Genomic DNA, 6,952 nt, shown 5'->3' on the forward strand with positions numbered 1-6,952 from the left:
TGAATAAGTCATTGATTTTACAAAATTCAATCATTCTATCTCCAGCTTCATTCCTGTCACCAAGCCCATGTTTTCCGACTACTGATTCTTCTTCTCTTTTCCCAACTTTTGCATTCCAGTCACCCATTATTATCAATGCATCTTGATTGCATGTTCGATCTATCTCAGACTGTAAAAGTACTTTTTAAAAATTTGTAGCTTTGGCTGGTCTGATGGCAGCAGGGTAACAGAAACTATTAACATCAGGAAAATATGTGACAATAAATGAATGAAAATTCAATTTTTTTCTAAACATTCCTTAAAATTGCAATAAAATAAAAACAAATTAATCTAAATTTGGTATAAAATCCTCCACAGCTGAACATGACTGGCTTTACATTCACATACCATAGAGTTTCTCCCTTCAGAGAGTATGGCTCAAGTATTTTAGCAATATACTGGCTGCACAAAGTTGTGAAACCCTCACCAAAATCAAGGGACATATACATCAGTTGGAGAGTGGAGGCCACTGAGACCACATTCCACACCACACTTTGGTGACTGGTGGTGGGGTTTAAAGTCTGTGAGCGGTCATCTAAAATGCTACTATTAACTACAAAACTAGTAAGTCAAGCAGAGAAAAGTAAGATGAGTTAAGGCTGATGCCAATAAGGTAAGAGGGGGAAAGTCAGGCAAAGTAGCTAAAATCCAATGAGTAAGCTGCTGTTCATAGAAAATTCTCAGCAATCTACAGCCTCATGTCAATTAGCAAGGCTGTTTTCTAACAATTGTTTCCAGCATTTGCTTCAATTTAGCAGATAGTAATACATGTTAACTGCATGTTTAATCAATCTCAGACTGCATAAGTTGGTAGTAATTTGAATTTTTGTTTTGGCTTTACCTGCTGATGCATAAAACTTGAGTTAATACTTTCTTAATATTTATTTTATACTGGTTTATTTACAAAGTCTGTAAACATTGTTTTTCACACCAGAGCTTTCCCACTGCCTTCACCCTGCCACCCTCTACCCTTAAGTAATATTCTTATTACCAAGCCTTCTTTGTATATAGTTTAAGATAGATCCTGGCATGCTGTGAGGAAGGATCATTCCTTAGAAAGGGACATCTCGTTTGGAAAGGTCAACAAAAGAAAGAAGACCCTCAATGAGATAGACTGACACAATTATTGTCATACTGATTTTTGACTGGTAATCTTTGAAGCAGACTGCCAAGTCTTTTTTTCTCCAGGCACCTCTGGATGTGTTGATACCAATCTTTCAATGAAGCACCCAGCATTTAATCACTTTTGTTACCCAGGGAATCTAATCACAATACTAAATCTATTACTTTTTCTCTAACTTCAACCCTTCTTACCATCCGTTAGGGCTAGTTCCCTAGAGACAAAATCCTTTTCAAAGTTCATGTGTGCAGATATATTGAAAACTAACCCTGAGACATTAATTTATGGGCACAGGAAACTTACTAATGGAAAGCTATACAGATGACAGTGGTGGCTAGCCAGAGAAATTACTGAAGATGGAAGGAAGCAGCTATGAGACATGTTGAGGATGGTACAGCACTTGCACTGATCACAGGGCAGAGTTCAGATCAGGTGTTCACAGGGATCTATGAGTCGTACTTGACTCCAGGCACCTAACAACATAAACAACCCTAATACAGAGAAAAATAAAGAATGACAAAGACTGATGGAGAAATGTTAGCAATACACAAGCTTAACTTAAGGGAAAGATAAAACCACCACATGCTTGATAAGGGCTAAGAGTCCACTTGCCCTCATTCTGGAAAGAAACCAGAAAAACAACGCTAATAAGACTCAGCCAGCTTAGCATTTATTCATTTCTGGGCATTTATAGGATATATCATGTACCATTGCACACCTCTGTACAAAACCTGAATGCTGAAAAGTACAAGCATAGTTTGTGGTATTCTACACTCCTGCAGTGAGACAAATCACAGGCATGTAGGTGGTTTCCCTGTGCATAAAAAAGTTATGTTCACACAATGTTGCAAGTGCAAAAGCCTGTGTCAAAACTAAAAACAAAACAAAACAAAACAAAACAAAAAACCCAACATATTTCTCTTAAAAAATGCTTCACATTATCTAAAATAACATGTTATCCAATGTCTTAAAATAACAGTGAAATTTGTTATACCATTTCTTAAAATAACTGAAATGTGAGGCACCAACTGACTTCCTTTAACACGAATGCTTATATGCCATTGTAGGACGGCTGTAAGGTGCCACTGAGTTGCCTGCAACTCATAGTACAACAGCTCTGAAGCCAGCCATGTCCTAAGCCAATCTTCCTGACTTCCACACACCTACCCTCATTGTCCCAGTTACTGTTATCAATCCATTCCATCCAGAGTCTTCCTCTCCTGCACTGTCCCTCCACCCTTCTAAGCACAATGACCGTCTCCAAGGAGAAACTTGGTTTTACCTTCTCCAAGACAGACCTATTTGTTTTCTTGGCAGTCTATGGTATGTTCAAGACTCTTCTCCAGCACCACAGCTCAAAGGCAATTCCTCTTCTGCCATTCTTAGTCATTATTCAGCACTCTGATGCACAGCAAGTCCATGGACTGTATCAGGCACACTTGAGTCTCTAGACTAACATCACTGCTTCTCAGTACTCTGGAGAGGTCCTTGACAGTAAATTTTCTCAATACAATTTGTCTTTTGATTTCCTGACTGCTGATGCAAGAGGGTTGATTGTGGAGTCAAGCAAGCTGTAACTGTTAACAACTATTATCATGTCTCACGGAATACGGAGGCCAAAGAAAAGGGAGAAACTCAGGAGAAAAGCCAGTTGGTGGGGCAGGCGACATACACATTAAATTTTCAACTAAATTGAAAAGTAATCTTGGGTGGATGTAATTCATGCCCTCCCAAAACAATTTTAAAAGTCAAACAAAAGATCACCAATCTCAAATCAAAATAATAATGGGGAAACATTTTAAATACTGCAAAAAAGTTACTCAAATGTGAGACACACCAAGTTAGGAAATGCTGATGGCAAAATGGCGCCGACTCCCTCAATGCAGTGCTGCCACACACCCGTTATTTGTAAAAAAAACAAAACCAAACCTAACAACTCAGTATTTGAGAAACACAATAAAGCGGCTTAAAAAAAAAAACACATCAAGACTCAAACTCATTGTGGGCCCTCCTACTGCGCCTCTGAAACCCACTCCCTGCTCTGCTTCCCCAGCCCTCCTGTCTACAGTGTCAGCGCTGAGCGGCCCAGGAACAGAATCAGTGTCCATGAGCTCCGGACAACACCTGCATCTCCAAGTGACCTCCCTCGCGTCCGGTGCTCCATGGGTGGCACTGCACCAAGCAGCTTGTTGAGAGTCTTCATCACGCCGTTACCGCAGAGTCCGAAGCAGGGCCGTCATGCAACAGCCACGATGGAACTCGTAATGTGCCGGAAAAGCCTGACAGGCTGAACATGACAAGCTACGCAACTCACACAAAGCATGCCCTGAAGACACCTTGTTTCTGTTAGCTTATAAAGAGTCACAGTGCAGCACAGACGCTAGTTTCGCGATGCTCAACGCACAGAGCTCCCGTATCGGCCCACTGTACCTGCAAGGTCTAGAGTGTGCAGTCAGAAGGGGAGCAGGTAAGTAATTCTCGAGCCCTAGGTCCACGATGCCGCACCGAGACCGGAAATGATGCAACGCAGGACGGTAAGGGAAAGTTGGCCAATCACCTGGAGCCTTTGGGCACTCCCCAACATACAGATTGTCCATTGGCTGCGCCGGCGCCAGGCGACCCCCCCCTCCCCCATTTGTCTAGTGAAACCCGTCCGCAGAAGCGCACACTAGCAGTGACCGGGTTGAGGTGCTACGCTTTGTGTGTGCGCTGCCTCAAAATGTCTGTAAAACTGCTACTGGTGCCGGTGCCGTTTCACTAAGGGTAAAGCAGTGGAACAGACCTAGTGCTGCCCCTCCCAGCGTTCAGAGGCTGAAAAATCACTCAGGAGGACTCTGACCTGCAATCTCCCGCGCTGCAGCGGGGACATTGGAACATCCAGAAAAACACCATTTTGGCGTTAGCAGTGTAACACCTGACCTCCCTGTTTGATGGTGATGGAAACCAAGAGATGATGCAGGCTTAATGGATGGTGATTGGCTTGGAAAGGGCGGGTGGATTAATGGGAATGTAGATGATTTACCGCTCCATTGGGATATTGGTAACATTTGTCTAAATTCATCTAGTGGCAAGAAGCTGCCCTGAAAATCCTGAAGGCACACGGTTCATATCCATCAGCCAGTCCTCGGGAGAAAGATGATCAATCTCCGCCCATGTGATTAACTGCCTCTGAAAACCCGTTGGAGAGTCAACTGTCAGTTCTGACTCGAGGATAAAATCTTAATTTTACCATCTGAATTTCATGACGGCACATAACAACAACAACAATTTATACTTAAAATGTATATAAAAAAACTTGTAATTATAAAACTTAAGAAATTATATACTGGGGCCATGATCCTGTAGAGGACAGGCAGTGCTAGAGTCTGTTGTTAGGTGCCTCTGTTGTTAGGTGCCTTCCAGTTGAGTACAATTGATAGTGACCCTGTGAACATCCGACCAGAACCCTGCCGGATCCTGTGTAATCTTCATCATGCTGACGCACTAGAGCTCATTGCTGAAGTCACCATGTCAATCCATCTCATTTGGGTTCTTCTTTCTTTTGCTAACCCTCTTATTTTTTTTTTTATTATTATTATTTTTGTGTGAGTGTACCGTCAAATCAGATCTGACTGGTACAGGAGGAGACTGCCCCTCCTTCCCCGGTAGAGCATCTGGTGGATTTGAACCGTGCGCCTCTGGAATTGTAGTTGCAGCTCCTTGCCACTAGGCCACCAGAGCTCCCTCTAACCCTCTTAATTTCTAAGCATGATGTCTCTTTCCAAGGAATAGCCTCACAGTGTTCTGCCCATGAAGTGCTCCTTAAAAGAATTAATCCACATGTTTGTAAATACAGATAAACACTTTATTCCACATGTGGAGACTTTCTCCCTCCTTTGGAAGGTGGCGAGGGAAAAAGCCCCGAGTCCCTCCTCATAATTGCTTTTATGGCTTTCCTGGGTGCCACTGTTGGGGTGGAGAGATTGAGATCGTGGTTGGCAGGTCAGGGGATCAGTCATGTGGGTCAGCTTTTAACGGGCTGGCTACTTTGCCCACTTTTACTCTTTTTGCGTCACGTAGACACTAGTTAATTCTTTACTTTGCAAGGACAGATAAGACTTTACCCGGGGCATTTGTGTTTGCCTTAAGCTAAGAATTTTTATGGCCCACTTCTGCTTCTGGTATTAATGGGGGTTTATAAAAAAATGGGGTTTATGCTGTCCCCTCAACAGTAGCTACAATGTCCAAAGTGTAGAAGATGAAGCTTCACCATCCTTGCCTCCAGGGAGCACTCTCCCTGCGCTTTTCCCAACATATGTGTGTGCTCTTTTGGCAGTTCATTCAGGACTCTTCTCCAGCACCACAACTCAAAAGGCATCAGTTCTTCTGTCATCTTTATTCATTGTCCAGCTCTCTGATTCATACCAGATAATTGAGAAGATCATTATCTAAATCAGGCACACTTTACTCTTCAAACTGACATTCTTACTCTTCAGCATTCTGAAGACTAAAGAGCCAACTTGCCCAGTGCAGCATATCCTCTGATTTCCTGACAGCTGGTGCCAAGGTTCTTGGTTGTTGATCCAAGCAAGAAAAAAAATTATTGACAGCTTCAATCCTTTCTCCATCTATCATAATGTTGAGTGTTGGTCCTGTGGTGAGGACTTTTGCTTTCTTAATGTTGAGATGTCATCCATACCGAAGGCTGAGTCCTTGATCTCAGCAAGCATGTCATATCCTCACTTTCACCAACCCAAGTTGTGTCATCTGTATAATGTGGGTTGTTGATGTGTCTTCCTCCAAACCTGATGCCACATTCTTTTTTTTCTACCAGAACATCACTTAAGTTTATTTCAGATTTAGCAGCAATGTTAAAATTGACAAGTTTAATTCTTTACTGCACCAAGTAAACTTAGCCATTTAAGTATTTTTAAAGTTATTCCCTCCAAAAAACTGAGGGAGCTTTTCTTTTCCACCACCACACACCATGGTTTCAGAGAGTTGGTTTGATTTTTTTGGTTTGGGTTGTTTTTTTTTGTTTGTTTGTTTGTTTTTTTTTGAGGACTTTGAATTGGTGTGTAATCCGCTATGGGGATATTTCAGAATTCCTCCCCCCCCCAATCAAAACTAATCCGAACAAATTATATATTGCATAGATTTCTCTACAGATTCAGTTCATCAGAACCTAAATGCAATACCATACAATTTTTACCTATTTACCCCAAAGTAAAAATTATCTGTCCTGAAAAATATGATGAGCACATTCTGTGATTTTACAATTAATTACTGGTTTACCTCAAACAAGGTAATTTTTATCATATATCAAAATAAACAACTCAACTTGGAACAATATTTAACTCAGACTTAGGAACTAGGGCCCAGCTTCTCTCTCTTGTACATCCTCCTGTAAGTGGATGAAATTATTTAATACAAGTTTGATGCAGGAGAATTAACTCTTTACAAACATTTACAATTTACATTAAGTCATTGACTAGTGTGGGGAAAAAAAATTCTATTGATGATAGGAAGCCTACATAACTCGATTCAAAGCTTATTTTTTCCTCCTTAAATAATAATTGTCATGGGGCAGCTATTCTGTTTTCAATAACCACATTTAGGGATACATTCATAGGACTGATAATCCCGGTGAAATGATTATAGAAATAGAGGCAGTGTCATCTCAGAAAACTCATGTACATATCAAAATCTATTTTTAGAAAGGGAAGTTTAAAAAAAGGCTAAATTCTTGAAGCTAATTATACTTTCTGTAACTCAAGCACTCTTTCTCTTGGCAAAAACAAGTAGAAGCTTATG

Source organism: Elephantulus edwardii, unplaced genomic scaffold (genome assembly GCF_000299155.1).
Source record: "Elephantulus edwardii isolate Elephantulus edwardi_28Jun2011 unplaced genomic scaffold, EleEdw1.0 scaffold00292, whole genome shotgun sequence".
In the NCBI taxonomy this organism is placed as follows: domain Eukaryota; kingdom Metazoa; phylum Chordata; class Mammalia; order Macroscelidea; family Macroscelididae; genus Elephantulus; species Elephantulus edwardii.